The sequence below is a fragment of the Hevea brasiliensis genome, chromosome 16 (assembly GCF_030052815.1).
Source record: "Hevea brasiliensis isolate MT/VB/25A 57/8 chromosome 16, ASM3005281v1, whole genome shotgun sequence".
In the NCBI taxonomy this organism is placed as follows: Eukaryota; Viridiplantae; Streptophyta; class Magnoliopsida; order Malpighiales; family Euphorbiaceae; genus Hevea; species Hevea brasiliensis.
The window spans coordinates 64,293,062-64,302,919 of NC_079508.1; the positions used below are offsets into that span (position 1 = coordinate 64,293,062).

The 9,858-nt window shown below is 32.5% G+C and overlaps 1 long non-coding RNA gene and 1 pseudogene across 1 annotated transcript; both read right to left on the minus strand.

Annotated features, from left to right (window-relative positions):
* Positions 1 to 121, minus strand: part of LOC131174692 (receptor-like protein kinase FERONIA) — a 19,739-nt pseudogene extending 19,618 nt beyond the window's left edge.
* An 8,411-nt stretch (positions 122 to 8,532) lies between these two features.
* On the minus strand, positions 8,533 to 9,763 carry LOC131174525 (uncharacterized). The gene is made up of 2 exons (XR_009144876.1): positions 9,111 to 9,763; positions 8,533 to 9,024 (listed from the first exon to the last, which is right to left on the minus strand). It is a non-coding gene; the product is annotated as an uncharacterized LOC131174525 (long non-coding RNA).
* Positions 9,764 to 9,858: the final 95 nt, after the last annotated feature.

Genomic DNA, 9,858 nt, shown 5'->3' on the forward strand with positions numbered 1-9,858 from the left:
TGTGGTCTACCCACAAACCTAACTTGACCCAGTCGCGCTCCTCAATCGCCACCACCACAAACATCGCGCTACCTCGATCTGCTGCCTCAATCACCACCCCAAGCCAAGCGCCAACCCTCATTCACGACTCCCCTCTCGCGCATAAGTGAACCATAACATGAAACACCAATTTTGACACTTATTCCCCGAACCGATTGCGAGCTGCGCCTACTCAAACGAAAACAAAAGGCAAAACTAAAAGGGTGAGTAGACCCAAGAAAACCCCGTCGGAAAATGGAAACGAGTACCCTATGTTCCTTTCGACCTAAATTCTCCACCTCAGCTGTCCTCTGAACCAGTCAGCAAAAGGACTAGGTCCTCCTCGCAAACTCCAGTACCAGCAGTCCAAATACCAGTACCTCAGTCTCCCTTACACTCTCCAGCACCTGCGTCATCTGCCGATAATATAGAGGAGGTAATTTCTCCATTACCTTGGGCTTTTAAGGATATGGATATGAAAAATGCCTATGAGAAATTAGTTTCTAAACCTATTCTGGCAAACAAGTATATGGATGAGTAGATTTTGAAAGAATTAGGCATTTATGACTCTGTATTTGCCTATTTGGATGCTATTAGCTGGACTGATTTTGCTAAGATTAGGGAACCAGTGTACAAGGATTTGACCTTGGAATTTTTGAGTTCCTTAAGGCTGAATTTCAAACCAACAGTGCATAAACATAAAGATGTGATATATTTTCGATGTGCTGGAATTGATAGGGAGTTAGACATGGATGCTATGAATGCAATTTTTGGTTTTCAGGGTTCGGGGTATAAAAATATTGAGTGGCGACAAACTATTTATGACCTGTTCAGTGCGGAAAGATATTGCACCTTTTGGGGTTATTATAGGCAGAGAATTGCAAAAGCCTCTAGGATAGTTGATCATGTGTTGAATTACCTCCATAGGTTCATTTCTTGCCTTTGTTTTAGGAAGGGGACACGATACTTGATATTGTGGAGTCTTTGGAGACTTATTTTCTTATGGTGCATGAAGGAGAGAAAACAAGTAAGCATACCCATTTCATAGCTACTCATTGGCACCAAATTGTCACGAAGCATACTAAAGGTAGTATAGTTTTGGGGATATATAAGCTGCTATAGCAAACTCATTTAGCTTTGATACTAGTCTATACAAGTTGCTGCCAGTTTCTGGTGAATCATATATAGACAGCACAATGTTGCTGCACATGGATGTTTGTGAGAAAGTAGGCCATACCTTTAATCTGTTACAGCAGCATCCTGAAGCCACTGGTACTGCAAACCCCACTATCTTTACACCAGCAGAACCCCAACCAATAACTACCCCACGATTTTGTGGACATTTTGTCCCTCTTAAGATCCTTGGAATCCGAATAGCAAGTTTCTTTTGTCCAACCATCTGTTCCCTCACGACACCACGAAATTCTTGCTACCTTGAAGAGCTTAGAAATCAAAATTGAAACCATGGGTCGTGAGTTAACCAAAAGAAGAAGCTAGAAAAGAAACTTAAAAAGAGATTTTTATCTCTTAAAAAGAAACAGAAGCAACATCAACTTCAAATGTTGGAGCTTTACAACAAACTGGCCCAATCTTACAACAATTTATATCATTGGGGCCAAGCCATGTTTCAAGAAATGAAAGACCTCACAGAAAATTTGGAAACTGCTTCTGAAGCTTCGGATCACAATGAACACAGGCGGATCTGATGCGACAACAAAGCCTTACCAGTGAGCTTGATCAGTAGCAATAGTTCTACTTTCTGTTTTAGGTTTATTTTGTAATCTGTTTATTTTAATTTTCAAACTTTGGTAATAGTTGTAATACTTTGGTAATTAGTTTTTATGATTATACTTGCACTTCTTTCCTTTAGTTTACTTTATTTTATTTTATTTTATTTTCTGCTATGGACATAGTTACTCTGTGAATGCTTTTTGGTTTAATTTTTGATTTAAATGTTAGATTTTATTTCTTTACACTTTTTCATTTTCTTGCACATTATTTTTGCACTCTATCTTTTTCTTCAATCCTAATTTTGTTGACATTGATGAGTTACACAAATTTTCTTTGAGCCGCATCTGTTTCACATCATTTGGAGGTAACAGCTTACCCTTTTACCATTTATGCTTATGGTATGTTGCCAATGCTTATGCTTTCGCTTTACCCTACGCAACAGGTTCAGCAACATCTTAAGCAGTGTAAATTCATACATTGGGGATTCTTTTTCATATTTTTCTCTCTAAAGCTTCATTGTTAATATCATCTTGAGCTAATATTGATTTAATCCCCAATTGTATAAATTGAGTAATTCACACAATTTTGCCCATCTTTGCATTCATTTTAAACATTGAGGACAATGTTTCATTTGAGTTTGGGGGTGAGGGCAAAATTTTTGCAAAATTTTTAAAATTTTCATTCATTCATTTATTGCATTTCATTCATTCATATATAGATAATTCATACACTTATACATAAATCACACACATGTCTATACTCATACACATACATTTGCATATAGTTTTCATATAGATTACACTTAATTTTAATTTGATTTATGCATTCATTTTAGGATCATGCATATCATAAAAATAAATTTTTACCTTGTCCTTAGAGGATTGAGAGTTGCTTTGAAGAGCAATTAAGCTTACTTTTAGAAGGGTTTGATGGATTGAAAGTTCTAGATAGGTGCAAAGTTATTAGATTCTTGCTTTAGTGTATATCTTCTTAGCCAAGGGCCACCCAATCAATTGCATTGACTTTGAGTGCTTAGAGAAAACTCTAGGGTGAGAAGTAGCTAATTGATGTCTCACCAATCCTAGAACAATCTTTCTAAACCTTTCAAGGCGAAATCATAGCATGCACTTGAAAAAGAAATGATCTAGGCATTCTTTGAATTTTAAATCCATATTTTAGCCTTAGCCAACCTCACTTAAAAATTTTCCTTTGGAACCAATTTGAGCCTACATTTATCCCTCTTATTCCTTTGGAACCCACATTAATGCCTAGCCATAAACCCAAACACTTACCTACCCTCCATGAGAATAATTCTTTGAGTGATAGATACACTTTCAAAATAAAAAAAATAATAATAATAAAAAATAAAAAATAAAAAAAAAGCTAGCAAATTCAATTATGGTATGTAAAGTAATTCACCACCCAAGTACACAAAGAAATGAGTTTGGGGGTGAATTGAAAGGGACAATTATAATTCAAAGTCAATGTTATTTATGTAGTCCCTCTAAAAGCTTCAAAATTATATGCTAGCATTGGTGAATAGTTGTAAAGTTCCTTCCCCCATTTGAAAAAAAAAAAAAAAGAGAGAAAAAAAATTTTGTGTGTCTTGATCTTTTAATAATTTGATTATTCTCATATTTTGTTACCTTTATCCTTTCTTTGTTAGCCACATTATCACCCCCTTGGCCCCATTACAACCCTTGAAAGTCCTTTTGATCTTTTGATAGTGTTTTGCTACATTAGTGGAGATTGGAATAGGAGAATTGCCTATGGGATTGGGATATCATTAATCCATTCATTTACTTCCATCATTATTTGAGACACTTGAGTTTATGGATTACCCTATAGTCTATTTAGGCATGATTATTCTTTGTGAATTGATTGGTTTGGGTTTGATGATATGGATAATTGACCCAAGGCTAAACGGTGATAACTTTGGTAAGGATTGAATTCTTTGCATCTTGAAAGTGGGTATATGGTGAGTTGGTGGCTAAAGGTAAGCTTGAGAGTTCGGATAAGTAATTTTCATAAATTTAAGGTAAGGTACCCCAAATTGCATTAATTGTTTTTAATTTGCTTGAGGACAAGCAAAGGTTTGAGTTTGGGGGAATTTGTTACACTCATTTCATATAGGCATTTTAGGGTAGTTGTGCATCCATTTTGCCCTCATATTTTAGTATATTTTATGTTTTTAGCTTTATTTTATCTTATTTGTTAATTTTAGATGCTTTATATTTGATTTTCGTAATTTTATTGTTTTTGATAGGATTTTGTAGCAAATCGAAGATCAATGAGTGCAATAGGAAATAATTTGAAGAGATTTGAAGTTCTTTAAGCATGGAGGAAAGTTGAAGAAATTAAGCCTTGAAAGAGCAAACTAGCCGAAATTTGCTTGAGACTTTGCTTAAGGTCATGCTTAGGAGTAAGCGGCGATGTACTTAAGGAAGCGACACAAGTCAAGCATGGCGAGAAGAGTCCATTCTACTCTAAGTCTGTAGAGATTTCTTTGAAGGTGCAGCAACCTTAAGCGGATAGTGCGACCAGCTGAAATTTGCTAAAAAAGCTTAGGGTTAAGCCAGACCCTAAGCGGTACCTGAAACGTGAAAGTTACTGTTGACTTGGATAATTTTACACCTCATTTCCTATCCACTCCTTGGCTTTTATTTACTTTTAGGGCAACTTTTAGGGACCATATAAATTCATCATTTCTTTTTTTTAAAAGAAGAGAGGAGGAAAGAAAAAAAAAGGAAGGAAAATTTAATAGAGAGAGAGAGAAGCGCCATTTCTTTTGGGGGAGGAGGCTGCACAGTTTTGGAGCTCGAAAGCAGAGACTTTAGTTCTTCCACAGGTTTTTCTATTTGATCCTCTTATCATGTTTTTCTTTACTTTTCCATCAATCTTTCTTGTAAATACCATCATGAGTGAGTAAACTCTTTAGATTTGAGTTGGGAAACATGTTTTAGATTAATTTGAGGATTTGGGTAGGTATTTCCTTATTTTACATAAATATGAGTTTTGATTCCTTCCTTGTGTGCTTGATTTACTTGCCTAGTGTTGGTACCCATTGGGTATTGTGTTAATCTTTGATTGAAGGGCGAAAGGTGAAAGTCATTGATAGATAATCAAGGATTGGAACTTAAAATCACCTAGATTTAGAAATGAACTAGGATTTTAAGAGGAATTAATTATTGGTTACAAAACTTAAGGGGTTTTAATGTAATCAAATAGCATCAGAAAGTAGGTTTGGTTATTTTAGAACACACTTTGGTTTGCTTGAAAAGATACCAAAGGAATTTAGAATCAATTTCCTTCAACTCTATTTTTCCCTAAAAATTGGAATGCCCAAGACAAATCCCAATTAATTTATGCATAAACCCCCAACTCTGGAATCACTTTTAGCATAATTAGACTTTGATTTGAATTACCCATTGTTAATTTAGTTTAATTACAAACTAGATCTAGAATTTATTTGTTTACCCCCTTTTACCCATTTCAATTAGATTAATCAATTTTCCTTGCTTATTTACATTTACCATTTATTCATAAATCATTAGCCCAAATAATCTCTTCATTCATAGTTTGGTAATCAAGCGTCAAATCCTCGTGGGAGCGATACTTGATTCATCACTTTATTACTTGAGATGACCGTATACTTGCGGATAAGTCACATCAGTAAGCTCTATGCAAATATCCTCTTTGATACTTACCTTAGGTCTACTTACCAATTTTGTTTGTAATAAAAAAATAAAGAAACTAAAAAATAAAGAAAATAAGAAAATACAAATAACAATTCACATAATTCTAACTCTAGTCTCCTAAGGGGGTTAAAATTCCTAATCAGTTACAACTACCTAATGGTCTAAGTCTTCTAACATGATTCAAACACTTCAAAACACCTCTTGAATTAAAAGAAAAATAGATCAAATATCAATTAGAACCCAAGAACACACAAGAACTTGCATAAGCATACAATTTTCAGATTTTGACAGATTTACAATAGTAAGAAATCCAATTTTTGAAAAATAGTTAGACATGCCTAAAAATCATGAAAAAATTACATAATACAGCTAAAACATCATACAATATCATAAAATTTATAAATCAAACAAAATTATGGCAGAATGGTCTACACAAATAGTAAGTTTTTCTAGTAATGAATCGCACTATTTTTTTTGTAAAATTCATAACTCATCAACCACAATAGATATGAATGCGAAACTAATTAGAAAAAATTCACAAGATTTTGAACTTAATTTTAGACACTAGATTTACCCAAAAATATTAATAAACAAGTGAGATATTGGCTTCACAAATTGAATATTCTGCAAATCAGGTTTTGCAGGAACCCTAAATTCAAACAGCTATAACTTATAAAATATAAAAGCTTTTTAAATGATTCTTGATTCTAAAATTAATAAAATTTCGCTCAAAATATGAATATAATTTTTCTAAAATTTTTACAGATTTAGAAGATAACAAAAAATAATAAAAACATGGGAGATAGAAAACTGAGTATGTGCGAGTTGTATATCCTAAAATTAAACATGGTTACATAATCTACATGAACATGCAAGATAAATTAGAAAATAATGAGCATAAAATTAAATATTATAGGGCATAAATCTTGAAAAGAAAATGATAAAAACCAACATTCAAGAAAAATTTTACAAGAAAATCTTCTTGAAGAAAAAAAAGAACCAAAACAGTTTTGAATATCCCTTTAAATCTCCTATAGCTCTAAAATATCTCTAAATAGCTCTGAATTTTCTGAATATTTCTAAATCTCTTTTTTTTCTTTTTTTTTTTTCTCTCATTTTCCTTCTCCCTCAGTAGGGTATTTATAGGATTTTGAGAGAGAGGTGTAATAGGGTTTGGAGTCCTAGGATGTTAAGGTTAAGATAACTTAAACAATTGGGATTACGAATTTTGGTAAGGTGGAATATGGGTGATGTGTTTTAACTAATAGGAAGAGAGGGAAGGGGCAGCCAATAAGGAGTGAGGAAGAGAGTGGGGCGAGTAGGAGAAAGAGTTTGTATGGGAGAGGAGAGAGGTGTGGTAGAGTGCGAGGGTTGTAAAATTGGATAACTTAAACAACTGAGATTGAGAAATTTGGATGAGATTGAGATATGGATGAGGTGTTTCAACCAATAGAAAGAGAGGGAAAGGAAAAGACACTAATAGGGAGTGAAAAAGAGAGTGGGGCCAAGTGGAAGACAGAGTTTATATGGGAGAGAGAGAGAAAAAAATATTTTCTTATTTTAATTTTCAGAAAATAAATTAAATAAATTATATTTAAAATTTCTAACTAGACTTTCTTAGATCCATATGGCCCAAAAAAACTTAATTAGGTCTATTTAAGAACTACACATATTAAATTTAAATAAAATAAAATTTTATTTAAATTTAATTAAATTAATTAAATTTTTTTTTTCAAGATTATATCACAAAATTAATAATTTAACTTCATGACTCTAATTATAGCTTATAGTTATAAAATTTTTTTATAATTAAATTTTTTATAATTTCAATACATATATTTATAATAAATCACAAAATAAGGTTACACCTAATAATCGCATAACAAACGATAAACAATTTTGTATTCGTCAACAGTATCGTATCATATGACCATTCTTGGCTGTCACTTCAGCGGAAAAATAGACCTTGCAACCGATGCCATTAATCTTGTCCACATATTGAATCTGGATGAGTGGCATCTTTTCTATGGTACTGCTACCACTGCCATCAAACTCAATGGAAAATTCTGAAGCCTCAATTATTGGGACTTGTGCAAGTCTTGTAAAAGTCTCTAGCCTATGCTTCTTCCACATAATTATAGGGTGTTTAAGATAATTTTATATACAGTGAATTAAATTTATTTCAATCAAATTTTAATTTACCTTATTAATTTAAAATTTATTTGTAAATTTATCATTACAAATGTGTTCTATATCAATTATATTGTTGTCACCGTCCAATTGGTCCTAAAAAGATTTTTCTATTATTCTTTATATATATATATATATATATAAATATAAATTAACCCTTAAAAATGATTTTGTTAGAGTTTACCTAACTTAATAGGAGAGTTGAAAAATTTGTTGTGACAAAATTTATTCTATTTATTTTATATAAAAATTAAGTCAAATATTTATTTTACCCCTTTAACTATTAGTTAAAACTCACATAAATTTTTAAATTTTTTCTAGGTTCAAACATATCTTTTAACCTTTAAAAATAGATTAAATAATGTTATTAAAAAATTGGTAAAGTTAATTATTGTCTGAATAAAATATTAATTTTTATATTTTAAATTATTAAAGGAATATAAAAAATAAAAAATTTTCTTTATTTATTTTGTAGAAATAAAAATGAAATTCAATTTTCTTCTCAACCGCTCTCCCTCCCAAGCTTGTTTTTGCATATCCACCTCCCCTTCTCTTTTTTGCATTTCGTATCTCTCTTCTGTCCAAAATCTCCATGGTTAAGTGTTACTTTTATGCGGCTTGAATTTTAAAAATGTCTTTATAAGTGCAATTGTGATTCGATGTGAAAATTTCACGTTACGACTTGATTGAAATAAAAAGTGAGATCAATAGTGGGCAACTCCCCTGCTATATGACCAATATAAATATTGTAATATTTTGGTAAAGTTGTAATATATTTAAAAAATATACTAAAGTTAGGGTTTGAGAGTCTGAATGATTGTATATTGATCTTTTCATCATAGTAGAAATTTTTTCTATTGTCCTACCCGTGAACGTAGATCTTACGGTCGAACCATATTAAATTCTATGTTATCTATAAAAATGTATAAAAATACAGCTAACCATGTAGATTCACATGAATATCAACATTATTTACCCTGCCATGGACAAGAGATGGCTGGAAAGAGCTGATGTTGTTGGAGTTGGTACAACACTGATATAGGCAGCATACATGACTTTATGCTGCAAACAGATGATGAAGCAACACCATTGAACAGTAAGTTTGATGAATTTGGTTCTTTTTTAGCTAAGGTTATTATTGCAGGGATTTGTATACTAGCATATATGGATTGTGAACAAAGGCCACATATGGATTGTGAGCAAAGGCCACTTTCGTTATCCTTCCCAAGTTCCCATGGTGGGCTCTTGCGTGGTGCAATCCATTACTTCAAGCAAAATGGTCCAGGTAACCAATAATTCACCAATAGTTGTAAAGATGGAGTAGCATCAGCATGTGACGAAGATTTTATAAGCTATACTCCTTAGCTCCAAATTATTGATAGGTTGCCTACAGAGACAAGCAAAAGGGCTAGTGAAAGAGAGTAAAAGAACATCAGTAATTGTTTTAAACAAATAAAAAAAAAATTGTTTTACGAGGCCAATGGCTTGGGCTTTATTTTCTGACTATGATAGCAGGCTTTAACGGTTTAGCCGTTTTGTGATTGAAACTCGAAAACGCTGGTAAGGTGTCCATCTCTGCTCTTCGTGGATCGCGAGCCCATACAATTAGCCGCTTGTTTAAGACATCAGACTCTTCAATTGCGTGAATTTGCTTTGCTTTTGTTGCTAGGAAAGCATACTTAGGCTCTATTTCATTCTACAAACTATATATCTGCCCCTTTTCTGCTGCTTCTTCGTTCCTTCTGTGCTTTCTTCCTTCCCTTTCCCTCTATATATTTGTGGCTGATCAAACACCTTGATTAAGTCATGATGAGAATGCTGAGCCTTAACATTGACATCTGACATCACCTTCTTAATTTTAATTTGTGTTTGTGTTAGGTACATTTCACATCAACTAATCAAAAGAAAAAGAATCTACAGCTCACTTAAATCGTAAATTATTTGTTTCAAGTAAAGCAACCAAAGAGGCCAAAAATCAAGAGCTTGCCTTACCTCATTTTCTATCACGTTTATACAATTTCATTAGCTTTTTACGTGAAACACGAAACTTCTTAATTAATTATAAACTTCTGATTCTTTGAAACATCTGTTTTCCGAACCACGTGGTAGAAAATGGGGTTAATTTTGACCATGCCTTACCCCAAAAATTACTAAGAAATATATATATGCTGATAAAGGAAAAATTAAATTAAATTTTCAATATTTTTGAAAATTTCTTCTT